Consider the following 17,640-nt stretch of genomic DNA (forward strand, 5'->3'; position numbering starts at 1 on the left):
TACATAATAACCATTCTTAATTCACTCAAGTGCAAGAAGCTGCCTTTGCTTTTTGCTACCGATAGTGAACTGGTATTGTTTTATAACTAGATAAGTAGTCTTCACCTGGATAATAAGCAATAGTATACAGAGTTTTAGTGATAGCTTGTCTGAAGTGCAATTTGGGCAGCTACACACAAACAATCCAAATAAGCCCCCACGCCATTGGCTGTGGCAATTAGAACCAATTTTCAACCATCCATCCATCCATTATCTGAACCCGCTTATCCTGATCAGGGTCGCAGGGGGGCTGGAGCCTATCCCAGCATACATTGGGCGAAAGGCAGGAATACACCCTGGACAGGTCACCAGTCCATCGCAGGGCGCACACACCATTCACTCACACACTCATACCTACGGGCAATTTAGACTCTCCAATCAGCCTAACGTGCATGTCTTTGGACTGTGGGAGGAAACCGGAGTACCCGGAGGAAACCCACGCAGACACGGGGGGAACATGCAAACTCCGCACAGAGAGGCCCCGGCCGACGGGGATTCGAACCCAGGACCTCCTTGCTGTGAGGTGGCAGTGCTACCCACTGCACCATCCGTGCCGCCTCAATTATCAACCAATGAGCTTTAATTATTGTACCGCTGTTTTGGTACAGTGACGGCCCATCAACTGTACATTTTGAAACCAGCATTTAAGGACTATAAACACAGGCAGAGGGTGAGTCAAAATGTCAGTGAGCCTTTTTCAACGATAGGAATGGTAACAATGTTTTAACACAAAAATCTTACCTATTGTACCTTTAAGTGAATTCAGAATGGTTATAATAAGGGACGTGTTTACTTATGCAAGCAATTATTTCACTTTTAGGGTGGAGTAGATTGTGTGGATAAGTGGGGGGAAATGCAATATGTCTTGAGTTCAGGCTGTATTGAAACAAAATACCAATATTTGGACTGGGTGTGCATGCTTTCTATAGGTATATGTATTTACAAATGATGGCCAAGCTAAAACAAAATAGTGCAACCAATCCAGAATTCAGCCTGCAATGTACTCACACACATTTACTGACACAATAGCAGCATTTGATTAATTAATTAATTCTTATTTGACAGTAAGACTATTAATGGTCAATTATGACCATCATGCTCATTATCATATGCCAGCTGCCATATTTTATAGAAATTGGTTTTCCCATTACTCTGGCCAGTACCTGTATGTTTAATAAAATCTGTGAATTTATTTCTGTTTTGTTAACATTGTATTGCAATTAAATATTCATTTCCCCATGTTGCATTGGCATACAGTGTGAGCTATTAATGTTGAATTTTAAATGCATTAAATTAATTTTTACTAACCCTTTCAAATTTATCCTTTCCACAGATTGATGTCTCTGAGATTCCACTGATGGCAGAAGATGATCTAGCCAAATACATCCCCCATTGTTTATGACAGAAGGCCACCGCTGCCACTACAACAGTTTTTGGATAGAAGTACATACAAGAAAGGTCTATTAGAGTGATTAAGATCAAGACTCTGTGCCCCAAACACCAAATAAAGACACAGAAGAAGTTTTAAAGAAATACATGGGAAACTCAAATGCCAAGAAGAAGGCCAAGCGAGTTGAAATAGGCTGGATGAACTACAGTGAGAGAGACTGTGATAAGCAAGTCTGCATTGGCAGACCGACAAAAATAGGTGAAATCCAAAAAATGGCAGAAATGCTTTTTTCCCCAAATGGGAAATCAAAGCATTTTTAACTCAAATATTTTTTACTGTGACATTTGGGATAGCTCTAATAGAAAGGTTGTCCAGGAATGTACAGTTGAAGAGTTATATGAAACATCCATCCATCCATTATCTTAACCAACTTATCCTGAACAGGGTCGCAGGGGGGCTGGAGCCTATCCCAGCATACATTGAGCGAAAGGCAGGAATACACCCTGGACAGGTCGCCAGTCCAACGCAGGACACGCACACCATTCACTAACACACTCATACCCATGGGCAATTTAGACTCTCCAATCAGCCTAACCTGCATGTCTTTGGACTGTGGGAGGAAATCCACACAAACATTGCACAGAGAGGCCCCGGCCGACCAGGATTCGAATCCAGGACCTCCTTGCTGGCGACAGTGCTACCCACTCCACCATCCGTGCCGCCCCGTTATATGAACCAACTTAGTTTAAAATTCTCAAGTTGTACCTTTTCACAACAAAACACAAGAACGTGGACAGTTCTCACATCGCAACACCTGACATAGAAGCTGTACCTTCCCGGAATGACAACCAACAGTATGAAACAGTCAACTTGACCATTTTAGCAAACGTAGCTGAGACAAATTTTGGCACAGAGGATCCAGAAGACTTTATGAACCAGCAAATATTGGCTATGCACAGATAAAATAGGCAGGAGAATATCCAGGCAAGATCAGAACATGAAGTGCATGTTGAAGATTTCATCATGGCAGAACAAGGGCAAGAAAACAATTGCATAGTTGGAAACATCCAGGCAGAACAAGGACAAGAGAACCAGGAGACTGTGGTGTGCATCAGAACCATTACACAGAACAGAGAGATTCCAATTGATGTGAAAACTATCCAGTTTGAGGACTCTTGATAATGAGGTCACGATTGGAGCAGCATTTAGTGAGTTTGGGAGTCAAGATGACACAATTCCTATTGAAGATATCAGAAATTCTGCAACAATTGTCGTAATGTGAAGAGGGTTTTCTCTCACTGACCTAATGAGTGCATTTAGCAACCCAGAAATTATGGAGAAAGAAGTGACTGTCCGCATGAAACTACCTACTGGAAGATTGGAAGAGGGAGTCAGCTCTGGCACTTAATTTTGGAATACATTTTATAACATGTACTGGACAACTTTTTAGTCGGTTGACCAAGACTCACTCCTTGATGTTCTAGATTCACATGAATGTCACCAGATTCCCACTGAAGAAAATATTTCACCACTTCTGACACAGTTGGGTCACAAAGCCCTCATACAAACTCCTATATTTGTGATTGAGTTTCCACAGGCCATGACTGCACCACAGAACTGTGTGGCAAGACACCTGAAGAGATATGTTGGGGAGTTGGACAACAACACTTTACGGCACTTCCTCTGCTTCTGTACTGGGGCCGATTTCCTATTTGGAAGCCACATTACCCTTAATCCCTAACCCTTAATAAAAAATAAATAATAAATTGCACTTACGTTGACTGTTGTCTTTTTGTTTAGAAGAGTTATTCATGCGTATTTTACTAGCTATGGATTTGATGCTTTTAACCTGTGGAAGAACCTATATACTTGTAAATCGCTTTGGATTAAAAGCATCTGCCAAGTGACTCAAATGTATTATTATCAGAACTATCCAGACCTCCGCAGTGACTTCAATACCGTTCTCAACAGCTCAGTCTGGGTGATGGATATCATATAAACCTTGAACTTGTAATTGGTTGTTTGCTGTACTTATGGTCTTCTGAGAGGATTAAGTAGACGTAATTGCTTGTAGTTCACTTTACTTTTGTGAATAAGACCAGTGGGGGCACAACAGTGTGTCTGTTAGTAATGAGATTTGATTTGAATTACAAAATAAAGTAGTTATTGATTGTATAACAGGGTAGGTTAAATAAATCAAGGTATCCATGTATGTGACTTGATAAACTATCTAGGTAGGATGTTAAAAAATAAAAAAATGGGCTATAGAAAAGCTTAAGGAGCCCTTGATTAATTGAATCAGGTGAGCTGATGGTAGAATTGAACAAATATATAGAACGGCTTGAAAACCATTTACTCAGTAATTTACACAAGCACAGCTCTGGCCTGACATATTTTTGTAAATCAGTAGTCTGTTGTGGCTGTGATCTGATTTTGCCTGTCATGTCAGGTAGCAGACTGCTGTAACAGTGCCTTTGTTCAATGGATCAGTCATAAACTGCAGTCATTGCTTTTAACTCTTGCTGAACATTTCCGATTGAAAAATGAGATTAAGATTTACATTTGTTTAAGATCAGAAGTTTAGAATCACAGGGCCTTAACATCTTTGTTTATGATTTTTATTTTTATTTTCATCTCACAGTGAATAGGGTATAACATATATTAGCTATGCTACCTTTCACACCACTGTTAACAAACTGAGTATTTCTAAATTTGGAAGAATACAGCACAGAAGGTATTTGATAATGTAATGTAATGTAACAACAGGTGGGAAACATAATAGGGTAATGATACTGTTATGTTCCTGTGTTCTGTCCTGTGTTAGTTTATCATTGTTTATTATCATTATTCTTGTAATTTATTATTTTTCATATTTCATGTCTCGCCTCACAGCAAGGACGTCCTGTGTTCGAATCCCTGTCGGCCGGGGCCTCTCTGTGCGGAGTTTGCATGTTCTCCCCGTGTCTGCGTGGGTTTCCTCCGGGTACTCCGGTTTCCTCCCGCAGTCCAAAGACATGCAGGTTAGGCTGATTGGAGAGTCTAAATTGCCCGTAGGTATGAGTGTGTGAGTGAATGGTGTGTGTGCCCTGCGATGGACTGGCGACCTGTCCAGGGTGTATTCCTGCCTTTCGCCCAATGTATGCTGGGATAGGCTCCAGCCCCCCTGTGACCCTGACCATGTCTGGTGTTCTGTTTATATTCATTAGTCTTTGCACTCGTCTTCCCCTGTGATGTCTGAGTCTGAATGTTTACTAGCCCAGTTACTCCCCTGTCTGCGTGCCCCACTATTCGGGTGTTTACGGTAGTTCCGGGGTTCAACCTTCCTTCCAATCTTGCATTTCTTACTTCCTGCTTTCTCTCCATTTCATGTTTGTACATAGCACTAATATACTAATCCCAACTAACATAGAAGTTGTACAGTACTAATTATACTAACACACTAATATGTATGTCAATCTAGTTTTTGGTATTTGTAATTTAAATCACTTAACTAACTTACTAACGCATCTCCAGTTTCAATTCTGTTCTGTAACTCTGCCTCCCTATTCTATTACTTGCTTAGTTTCATCCGTATCTCTGCATCTCCTGATTCTCTGCAATTGTCTACTCTCTAGTCCGGAGCCGTTTGTATTACATGTGTCTTTGTGAATCCAGTCCGCGTTTTTGTTTCCCCCTCGTTATTGTCCTATTACCCTTTCATGTGTCTCACCTGATGTTTATTTGTTAGACCGCCCTCACTCCCATGCCCCGCCTAGTTTGTCTCATTCCCCTGTGTATTTATATTTGTCCTTTTCAGTTGCACGCTGTTCGTCTTGTGATTTTTTCTGAGCCCCAAGCCATTTATTCCTTCCCCCAGTTCTAGCCTCCTTGTTTCCTTGCCTTTGTATATCTGGATTTCCTGTTTTGACCCCTGCCTGCTTCCCTGGACTCTTCTTTGCATGTTGTGGATTTCTGTACCTCTGCCTTGTTGGACTGACCCCCTGGTTTTTGACTCCGCTCTGTCTGTCCCTGCTGTTGCAATTAAATTGGCCTTTTTTTCCTTCACCCCTGTCTGCTTTTGGTTCCTCTGTTCCCCTCAGCGTAACAGATACTCTAACAGGGGGAGACGAAAATGCTGGATGCACATAACACACAAGTAAAACATACGGCTCTGGATTAGGGAGTAGACATTTGCAGAGAGTGAAGATGTAGTGATAGTAAGAGACAGGTGCAAAGACTTCGCTGAAACTAAGCGAGTAGTAATCAGGGATGGCATAGGATGGCGCAGTTATAGAACAGCGTGAAAAGCTAGGAGATTACGTTAGTGAGTTAGTTACGTGATGAATCTAAACTACCCAATTAAAGTGACTGTTAGTTTATTAGTTAGACAGACAGTAAGTGTATTAATCGGATTAGTACTGCACAATATCTAAATTAGTCGTAGTTAGTAAGAATAGTGCTTTACAACATTTAACTATCGAGAGAAGGGCAATTAGGCAACATGTTCAATAAAGTGCAACATGCATCCTTCGTAATTTATAATTTTATTATTTGCATGAAAACAGTGCCATTAATGTGGTATTTTAGTAATATTATTAGCCAACTACAACTGTAGAATTATTAGTGTTCACATTGCTTAACAGATTAAGATGTAACTAAGAGCTGTCACGGTCAGGTCTAGAACCCCGGTCTCTGGTGTGCTAGTCAGATGCCAATCCCCTCGACCACCAAGTTCTGAGAATGTAGTTCACAGAAGATTTATGAAACAAAAACAAAAACAGAGGATTTTCCAAAATTCCATAAAGCCAAAAAACAACAAAGAACTTCCAAAAAGGGAAAACTAAAAATACTCCAAAAGGTAGCCAAAACACAAAGGGCAATCCAGTCTCGTAGTGTATAAACAATCCAGGGTCAAAAACAGAATATCCAATAAAGGTACAGGTAGACAGGGAATCAGACAGGGTTACTCACGGAGGGTAAAGTGAAGACTCAACAAAGACCAAGTGAAAAGGACCAGGCTATATACAGGAGACAATGGACAACACTAATCACAAGACTTAACAACAGGTGCGTACAACAAGACAATTAAGCAGTGAGACAAAATCAATGTAGTGACACCTAGTGGCTAGCAACACAAAGTACAACACTATGACAGAACCCCCCCCCCCCCCCCCCTCTAGGAACGCCTCCTGGCATTCCCTGAACGACCAGGATGCTGCTGGTGAAAGTCTCTAATTAGAGTCTTGTCAACAATGTTCCGGGCAGGAACCCATGACCGTTCTTCCGGGCCGTAGCCCTCCCAGTCCACCAGGTATTGGACCGACCGTTGGACCCGACGGGAGTCCAGCAGCCGCCGGACAGTGTATACCGGTTGACCATCAACCATACGGGGTGGAGGAGGGGGCTTGGGAGCTGGGGCAAAAGGGGAGGTGAGAACTGGTCTTAACCAGGAAACATGAAACGTGGGGTGGATTCTCATGGAACTGGGCAATGCAAGTCTGTAGGTCACCGGATTGACCCGATGGGTCTCCTTGAAAGGGCCAATGTAGCGTGGAGCCAGTTTACGGGATTCCACCTGCAAAGGTAGGTCCCTGGAAGATAGCCAGATCCTCTGTCCCGGGCGGAAGCGAGGAGCTGGCCCTCGGTGGTGGTTGGCCTGCTCCTGGTTCCGTCTGGCCGTGCGAAGCAGTGCCTGACGGACCCTCATCCAGGTCCGTCTGCACCGCCTGTAGCGCTGATGGCACGGCTGCTTCGTTTTCTTGTTCGGGGAATAAGGGTGGCTGGAACCCAAACTGGCACTGGAATGGAGAAAGGCCAGTGGAGGAGGACTGGAGGGTGTTGTGAGCATATTCTGCCCATGGCAGCTTGGAGCTCCACGCGGAAGGATGTGGAGGGGCGTATAAATCCGGTGGAGAGGGCATCCTTGATGTAATCATCCATGGTTTTCCTTTCAGGTAAGGAGAGAGAGAAGATCCGACCTCATGGGGGACTGGATCCTGGCAAGAGTTCTATTGAGCAATCGTACGATCTATGGGGTGGAAGTGTGCAGGCCCTTTGTTTGCTAAACACCTCCTTAAGGTCGAGATACTCACTGGGAATGTGACTTCGCTCAGAGGGATCTGGAGACTTGGACACAGGATATAGTCTTGAAAAAAGGCAGGTGGCATGGCAAGTAGGATAGTTGTGACGATTCAACCATGGAAAACCCAGGACCACGGGAAATTCTAGTGAGTCAATCAAGTGTAAGGTAATGGTTTTGTTATGGTTCCCAACAATAAGGCGGAGTGGAGTGGTGGTCGACGTAACCTTCCCATCGCCGAGAGGTTGGCCGTCTAATGCCGACACAGAGAGCGGAGTTTGTAAGGCGGCTTGGGGAATCTTCAGTCTTTGGGCCAGGGTGGTGTCAATGAAATTCCCAGCAGCACCAGAGTCCACTAACGCCTGACAGGAGTGTCTTCGCTCTCTCCAGGCCAAGGTTACTGAGAGGTAGACTCTGGTTCCGGGAAGTTTGGGAGAACAAGTGACCTCCGTCACAGCCCTCCCTCGGCTGAACGGGGGTGACCTTTTCCCTGGAGTTCGGGGCAAGAACGTCTGAAATGGCCCGATTTACCACAATAAATACACAGCCTCACCCTCCGTCTCCGATCCCTCTCCTCCTGTGAGAGCCATGTTCGTCCGATCTGCATGGGTTCGGTGGCCTCAGGGGAAGCAGGAGAGTCCCAGGTGAGTACAGGAGGTGTGGACCGGCTCTGGACGCTGGTTGGCGGCTGGACACAGATCTGGTCCCGTTGACGCTCCTGGAGACGATTATCTAGACATATAGACTGAGAGATGAGAGACTCAAGATCGTTAGGGCACTCGGTTACGGCTAAACAGTCTTTCAGGGAGTCCGACAGGCCATTTAAAAAGGTGGAAACCAGGGCCGTCTCATTCCAGCCACTTTCTGAAGCCAAAGTTCGGAAAGAAATGGTGTAATCAGATGCTCGGTCTTCCCCTTGGCGGAGAAGCAAGAGTCTCTTAGCCGCCTCTTTGCCAGCAGCAGACTGGTCAAAAACTTGCAGCATCTGATTGGTAAAGAGAGAGACGTCAGGACTTTCAGGACCCTGTTTCTGCCAGATTGCCGTGGCCCAGGCTAATGCCTTGTCTGTCAATAGGGTGATCACATAAGCTATTTTGGACCTAGCGGAAGGGAACGTGGAGGGCTGCAGCTCAAAGATCAGTTGGCATTGCGTTGCGAACCCACGACAACCACCAGAGTTACCGTTGTATCTTTGAGGTGCAGAGGTGCCGGTGGTGGTGGGGCCGGAGGATCGGGAGATGGAGGCTGTTCCCCTGGTGGATCGGGTCCTGGGTTCCGCACCGACTGGACGAGCTGCTGAAGGAGTTGATCATGATGGGCAAGAGTCTGTTGCTGGAGAATGAGAGCCTGCTCAACAGCTCGTCCATAGTGCCACAAAAACTGTTGAGAGCTGTCATGATTTTTTGAATTTCAGAAACCGCCAGATTAACACTACTGGTTTCTCCTGCAGAAGCATCCGCTGGGTCAGACATGTTTGAGTCTTCTGTCACAGTCGGGTCTAGAACCCCAGTCTCTGGCGTGTTAGTCAGATGCCAATCCCCTCGACCACCAAGTTCTGAGAATGACTCAATTGCGGATTACTGCAGGTGTAGTCCAATTATTTATTTGAACAAAATACAAAGTTCCAAAAGCACAGAAGATTTACGAAACAAAAACAAAAACAGGATTTCCCAAAATTCCATAAAGCCAAAAAACAACGAACTATATACAGGAGACAATGGGCAACACTAATCACAAGACTTAACAACAGGTGCGTACAACAAGACAATTAAGCAGTGAGACAAAATCAATGTTGTGACACCTAGTGGCTAGCAACACAAAGTACAACACTGTGACAAGAGCAACAGCTGATTTCAGAGGCTTGCGGTCGTAACAGTGGTGGCCACTAGCGGAGTGAGCTGACAACATCGCTAAGGTATAGCGAAGAATGGTCCAGACCAACCTTACGAAAGTACAACGTACAGAAGGTATACTTAGCTAAGAAAGTTTCAGGAAACATGCTGACTCGTAGAGCTTAGGTACATGGTAGAGCTTAAGGTACAACTTACGAACGACGTAGCGTTAAGGCTTCGGGAAATGCACCCCTGATTGTTATGTGTTTGCTCCATACTCTCCAGCGTTTATTCCTGATTGATTCCACTTACTACCTGTTTTGTTTTCGACTTCCGTCTTTAGCTTATCCTGTCTGTATAGTTTTGATCTGTAGTGTTGGATGAATAACTGTACTGTGCTGTACTTTTTACTGAACTAAATGTGCATGTAGAAGATAGATACACTGTATAAACAACACATACAACATAATTTAACAGATTTATTAAAAGTATGAAGATAAAAAAGAACAATGTGGTCATATAAATATATTTCTGTTTACAATGAATCCACTTGTGTTTTGCATATTTGTCTGTTTTTTTCGGGCTGCCGGCCTAACATCATAAAGTGTAGGCAGTTGAGCTGATGATTTCAAAAATGCTGTGCACAAAAGCAAAAGAATGATATAGAACTAAAATGAGGTGAGTGGATGAGAACAATAATCAGTTAACTGGTTGCCTACATGAACGTGCCTGCGACATGCGTCCCTGGCTTGTGATTGCGGCTTCTGGTGGAAATAACTGTTCCAAGTGCATTCCGCTTGTGCGGCCGCATCTGGTGTAAAACCGGTTTAGAACAGACTTTACCGCTGCTATTCTATAGAATAAGATTTGTGGCAAAGGTCTCAAACAGAACAACGTATCATATATCAAACAAAAAATCTTTTTGAGAAATCTATATTTTGCCTTTCAACTTTATTTCTTTGCTCTCAATCAGAAATGCCTTGCTTGATTATTTTAATACAAATTTGAATCAAAGTTATGATGCTTTCTTTCATAACTAATTTCGACAATAATCTGATTCCGCACATGATAGACGGCACGTCGTATAGCGTACAACTGTTTGCTTAAAAACTATCAAGGTAGATAGAAACGGTCATTGGGACGCTGAGAGGAGAGATAACGACATGACGGTCAGGTACAACAATATAGGCTGTCATAAACAATGTAATTTAAATGTCTGTCAAACCATGTAGCCTATCTGTTTAAAAGTTTTGGCCCCACATCCCGCACTTTTCTCGTTTTTACACTATAGTTTGTTTGGGGTAATTACAGTTTAAACATTTTGTAACACGATATCATTAAGTTTTCACTGCCAAGCGAAATCGTCGTCTTGCTTTTGTACTATGGGTAGTATATATATTTTAAAAAATGCCATCTACTTTATTGCAAGCTATAAACCGCGAGGATAGGGTAACATGAGAAGGACGATGGTGAATAGATGTTCACAGTAAATGTGTATTTAAACAAATATGTAGCAACTTGCTACTTCCAAGCAATGTTTCCTCCGCCAGCACATAATACACGTCATATTGACGATGACGCCGATTCAACACGGAAGGTTTGTAACTGAAACTTGTTTCATCAATGGAAAGTTTTAGTGTAGTCTACTGAGTCTACTTTTCGCTGGGTTGCTAAAACTATCTAGATAGTTCCGGAACACTTGCCTGACCTTTCGGTTATTGACCTGAAAACCTATTTACGTATTACATTCTAACGTGTGCAGGCTACGTACAGTAATTTGAGTTACTTCTTAGAACGTAACAGAAGGTAAGTGATCTATTATATTTGTTTATTTAGATTATTAAGATCTGTCTTAATAATGTCGTAGCTAATGTCCTCAGTGTAACAGTAACAGTGCCCAGGCAGGTGGCGGTTTGGCGTGTGGAAAGAATTTCACCACCCATCGCGTAAAAATAATTATCACGAATAAACTATTTGTGTCTTGGAAGAACGAATATTTATTTTCTCAGTCTTAGCGGGTTTACGAATTCCAAGTAAAGCGATCCAATTTTACGATTCTCATTTAGCATTGCTGTGATCTTAAAATAGGTTTATATTTGTAAATATTGACCATCCTGTAGGCTACATTTAAGCTAAAACATTGAGTCTGCATGTGAAATATTACGATTATCTATCATGATCCATATCTCTAATAATGATTATCCATAATAATAATAATAATAATAATAATTATAATAATAATAATAATGCTATCTATATCACCTCACCTATCGTGCACACACACACATGTAAACATAAACATGTAAAGCCTACACACGTGCACACACACTATGTGTAACTCGAAAATTGTTTTTGTGTCTGAGTTAATCCTCTTTCAGATCTTGTATTTCCTGTATTATATTTGAGTGCTGATCCTGCCATAGTGGTTAATTTTATTAGACCTCGAGAATCTTGTACTGATGCGTTTCTGAATGTTTTCCTTTATCAGAGCACTAAGCCTACACACGTGCACACACACTATGTGTAACTCTAAAATTGTTTTTGTCTGAGTTAATGCTCTTCCCGGTTTTGTATTTCCTGTATTATATTTGCTTGCTGATCCCGCCACGAGAATCATGTACTGATGCGTTTCTGAATATTTTCCTTTGTCAGAGCACTAAAGACAAACGGCTGCATTATAAAGATCCAAGCGATTTCCGCATTCCCTTTAAATGAGTAGTTGCTCATATAGCCTCCTATTATTTTCCTTTTTTTGCTGATGTAGCACATCCCATACCGGTCAAATTCAACCATTTATTATGCCCTTAGTCAGACATAAAATTAGGTGTTTATCAATTTCCTCATTACAAATAATACTAAAGTACCCTAATGATTTGATGGTAGAGTTGACCACCAAATATCTTCACACTGCCTATTCCATAAAATCCAATCCTAAAATCCAATCTGATGTAGGCCCTACCACTTTTATGGGAGTAGAGCTGTTGGAAAATGTGTCCATTAATATTTATAGCAGGCACAGGATTACATTGGATGAGGACAAACATCATGTACTACTGGTGCCCCTACCAATACAATTATCTAGTTTTAGTGTGAAGCTTGCAAAGCTATAATAGGGTCAGTTGACCATAGCTCACCAGGTGAAAGTAAACACTAATGTAAAACTGGGCTTAGATGTGATGTGTTAATAGAGAAAACTATTTTAGTCAGACAATTCACGATTAATTAACAATACTTGAGGTTTACTGTAAATGCAATGTAAAGGCCTCTCATTACTCCCTGTTGTAAAGCCTGCCGAAAGTAGCTACAAACCCACCCTGATGGGGATCTTCAGAAGCAGAGCTCACCGGTGGATGCTGGGGTGGTGGTGGGAGCGCAAAAAAGGCATGAATGAGGAATTGCAGGATAATTTGTCCCAACCATAAATTGCAATCCCAGAATTTTAACAAGCCATTCCACTTTTCTTGTTTTGAGGGATTATTTTCCCTCTTAAGCTACATTGTCAGAAACAGCTATGCATGCCATGAAGAATAAAAGTAGTGCAAAAAGTTGGTGAATGAGGTGAGGCTGAGGTGAATCAATTGGTGAAACATTTGGTAGATAATTAAACCAACAAATATGTTTCCACTTACCCAGAGTCAGAGGACTCATTTGCATTGCATTTATGTATGTATGCCATAATTAAAATGACTAGGTGACATGGTTACAGCAATACAAGCAAAAAATTTGTGAATGTGAATGAAAGTTCACAATTTAACCTAAACAGATACAGTACATAATTCATGAATTCATATTATTAAGAAGTTTTATTCACTGTCCTTGGTCAGCTATTGCTGAATATTGTTTATAAAAAAATTAATTCCTTGCCCTTGCTCTAACATTAGTAAAATATAAAAAGATTGTGACGCAACAGCAACTCCGATCTCTTGAATAATTTACTCTAGAATTTATGAGAAGTAAGATCTGTGGCAAGGCATCTATAACATACCAAGGCATCTTTTATCAACCAAAATTCTCAGGAAATATACGTAATGGATGAAAATGTTCAGCATGCTTGAGCAAAATTTTCTTGACACAAATAGGCTATTGATTTTCTTTGACCATCACAGCTGCTCCATCACTCCCCAGCCAAAGTAGTCAGTTTAGGTCCACATTACGGCTCACAAGCGCCTTTTATTTTAATAGTTGGCTCATGCTAATGTACACAGCAGTAGGCCGACCAGAGTGCACCACATAGTTGCCTGTGAACACAGCTTCACATTTGTATGGCAGCCTGGGAAAACCCTTCTCATGGTGAATAGCTCTTCTGAACAATATTCATAATTTTCTTTTTTGATATGTCAATCTGAGCCCAGATGATGATGTTTTAAAGTGAATAACAGCCGAAAACATCCATCCATCCATCCATTATCTGAACCTGCTTATCCTGATCAGGGTCGCAGGGGGGCTGGAGCCTATCCCAGCATACATTGGGCGAAAGGCAGGAATACACCCTGGACAGGTCGCCAGTCCATCGCAGGGCACACACACCATTCACTCACACACTCATACCTACGGGCAATTTAGACTCTCCAATCAGCCTAACGTGCATGTCTTTGGACTGTGGGAGGAAACCGGAGTACCCGGAGGAAACCCACGCAGACACGGGGAGAACATGCAAACTCCGCACAGAGAGGCCCCGGCCGACGGGGATTCGAACCCAGGACCTCCTTGCTGTGAGGTGGCAGTGCTACCCACTGCACCATCCGTGCTGCCCAGCCGAAAACATAAAACTCAATATTACATGAAATACATTAATAATATATAAATACAATTACAATGGTATAGTACATTCAATTAGGTAGTATTGTATTAAAGCATAACACATCCTGGGAAGACTATTGGCTATCTGCAAAAAATTGCCAACATTATGCTACAACAAGTCAATAACAATGTGAATCTTTGAACTGAACTGGATGATCTTAAGTATAATGAGAAATTAACGCAGGTACAGTTCAATAGCGTATGAAATAATGAATTGCTGTATTAAAAAACAACACATCCAGTGGCTAGGCAAAGGCCACAACCTGTTAGAAGTGGAATATCAATATCATCAACAAGGTTTTCAATGGCTTGATGCACTGTGAGCACATGAAAATATTCTAAACATATACATAAATTAATATAAAATATTATCATATTTATTAACAAATTATTATATTATCTACAGTCCCCTCCAAAAGTATTGGAACAGCAAGGTCAATTCCTTTGTCTTTGCTATACACTAAAGACAATTGAATCTGAGGTCAAAAGATATACATGAATGACAGATCCGAATTTCAGCTTTTATTTCCTGGTATTTTTTATCGATATTTGATCCCAACTTAGAACGAGGGATGTGACAAATCATCAGTTTCTGTAAACAGATACCATTCCATTTTTTAAATGTTTAACCATGTAACCAATACTGCTTATAACCGCTTGGGGTTGTATCTATTTATTTTTTATTTTTGAAACTGGAGTACTGACAAATGTAATTGTATTTTGGTGGCACGGATGGTGCAGTGGGTAGCACTGCTGCCTCACAGCAAGGAGGTACTGTGTTCGAATACCGGTCAGCCAGGGCCTCTCTGTGTGGAGTTTGCATGTTCGCGTAGGTTTCCTCCCACAGTCCGAAGACATGCAGGTTAGGCTGATTGGAGAGTCTAAATTGCCTATGAGTGTCTGAGTGACTGGTGTGTGTGGCCTGCGATGGACTGGCGACCTGTCCAGGGTGTATTCCTGCCTTTCGCCCAATGTATTGTCGTGAGCCACGGACCCCTTGCCGAGCTCAGACCTCACGTTCCCACGAGCAGTACCTCACAATGAGGTGTCTCGGGGACGAACTCAAGTACTCCGAACGTCCTGGAGCCCTGGTAAGTTCTACTGAACTTCCAGCCCAGTCTCGAAGTGAAGGGTGTGATGCAAATCTGGTAATCGATGTCCTGTATTCAATGTATTCCTCTAAAGACTCTTTATCACATATGATTATAGTAAGATATACTTTATTATAATCAATCAAAAGAATAGAGTTATACAGATTACAGTGTACATATCATCTTTTGCAGTTTGCTAATCACATGCAAGTTACATATACCCCTCTTAGCTCTTTCTAAATTACCTTTCCACCACGATGTTTAAAAATCAAGGTACACCCTTCCTATATCCATCCTCTTTGGCCTTAGCCTTATCCTATAGCTCCCCCTTCTTGACGTTTAAAAAGAAACTATTCCTATAATATTATATTTATCTAAATATGATAATTTCTCTACATTTTTCTACTTTATATAGTACCCTAATGAGAAATAAAAGATATATAAAAGTAAACTTATAATATGTTACTTTTCCTACTTCTACAAGTAATATAGATTATAATTACCACTCCAGCTTGGTTATAATTGTTCTGCGTGGCTCTTTCTTCACCAGCTCGTAGATATCTTCTGAAGCCAAATTCTGGGATCCTGCTCTAAGGTCTAAAAGCTTATTCCTTATATATCTTTTTTGCATACAAAAGTGTACCTTTTTTGATAAGAAATGCCCCCATTATGTCAAGCGGGAAGACATTTATCTTTTATATAACCTGTTTTTTAATGATCATATTAATTATTTCTGTTTTTCCAATTGTCATTTTCTCATACCTCAAAAGAACTGTCCCCAATATTTTATTTCATGGGCCCCTCTGGTTTGGGAATTTCCACCATCTTAATATACGAGTGGAAAAACACTAGCCCTTATGTTGTTTTTAATGAACCTATTCATCACTGGTGTCTGTGTCAGTTTCATAATCTCTCCTTGACTTCCTCCAAACTTTGATCTCATGCAAGCCAGACGTTAAAGCCTGCCACCATCTCAACACCCTCTTCAGGTGCCCCTTTTTGTGGCGCCTTAAGGGATCTACAAAGGACATCCAGCCAATAGCTGAGTGTAAATTATCCGCCATTAATCATTAATTTTCTTTCGGTATTGACATCCCTTCCGTTTTCCTTATTTTTTAGCCAGGCATTGTGCCCCTCCCCTGTAGGGTTGGGGTATTCTCAGTCAGAACTTTAACCTTGCTCCTTAAAACCCTAAATCTAAGTCTCCCGACTTCAGACTCCTCTACTGACAAGTATGGCTGCTCATTCTCTGAACCACATATTTTTCTTCTTACGGGCGTTCTTACTACCACCTCGATGGCGTGTGCGAGGGGTTAACAATGCATTCCTTTCTAACCCATCCCCCGTCAATCTCTCATCAGGGGGGCCTAGGGCCGGGTCCTCGACAGTATGCTGGGATAGGCTCCAGCCCCCCCTGCAACCCTGTTCAGGATAAGCGGGTTAAGATGATGGATGGATGGATTTACATTGACATTGTGTAATCTCACAGTTACAGAAGCCTGTAGGGTAGTTAAATCCCTGTAGTTTATGTCCAGGCATTCTGGTCTATCGCGTGTCATTTTCTAAAATGCATCGGTTAGAATTATAATTCTTCATGTTTTCATCCCTCTTCCCGATGGCTTCTGCAGTCAATTCTGTGGTCACGCAATATTTGCATGATATAATATGATAACACCAGGTCTATTTTACCATAGGTGACTGGTATGTTGTATGTAACGGTAAACTTTCCTAATGCATTTTATATGGCACGGGACAATAAAATTGTCAATTTTTCTGATGAATTTTCACTCAATATTTGTATTGTATTGTATTGAAATGTATTGCTTTATTTATTGTTATGTAGATAGTCCATTGTGGAAACCTATATTCAGTTTGCTGGTAGTTAGAATTTGCGTGTCAGTGAATACACATGGATGAAGAAACGCAATACAATAAGCTATAAGTGAACCAACAACTACAGTTATCTTTGATTACAATAGCACTTGCACTTTGATTACAATTCCCTGCGGTGTTTGCATTCTTTACCCCCAGAAATGGTCACAGATTTATTGCTAGTTTAGAATGTAAACGGCATATTGTAGTACTGCGTGCAACACTTGTACAATTTTGTATTGCTTTATTTGTTTTTATATATACGGCATAGTCGAAAGCTACATTGAGTTTGCCGGTAGCTAGTTTGAATTCGCATGTCAACGAATAAACACGGATCCTTTGTGAACATTAAGAAACTATGTACATTACAATAAGCCACAAGTCAACCAATAGCTACAGAAATTAATTTGTAACTATAATACTGTATCATTCAATTCCCTGTGGTGTTGGCATTTTGAACCCTCTGAAATGGCCAAAGATTGCTTGCTAGAACTACTGTAGCTTGTCGACTGCTAGTTTAGAATGTAAACCACAATAATATGCCTGGTGGTGAACATG

At 41.6% G+C, this 17,640-nt stretch overlaps 1 protein-coding gene across 1 annotated transcript in view; it reads left to right on the plus strand.

Annotated features, from left to right (window-relative positions):
• The first annotated feature begins 10,939 nt into the window (after positions 1 to 10,939).
• Positions 10,940 to 17,640, plus strand: part of cd37 (CD37 molecule) — a 72,708-nt gene continuing 66,007 nt past the window's right edge. Inside the window, exon 1 of the mRNA XM_061232126.1 lies at positions 10,940 to 11,125. The gene's annotated coding sequence lies outside the window, so the exon portion shown is untranslated. The remainder of the gene's footprint in view (positions 11,126 to 17,640) is intronic.

The sequence above is a fragment of the Conger conger genome, chromosome 2 (assembly GCF_963514075.1).
Source record: "Conger conger chromosome 2, fConCon1.1, whole genome shotgun sequence".
Lineage (NCBI taxonomy): Eukaryota > Metazoa > Chordata > Actinopteri > Anguilliformes > Congridae > Conger > Conger conger.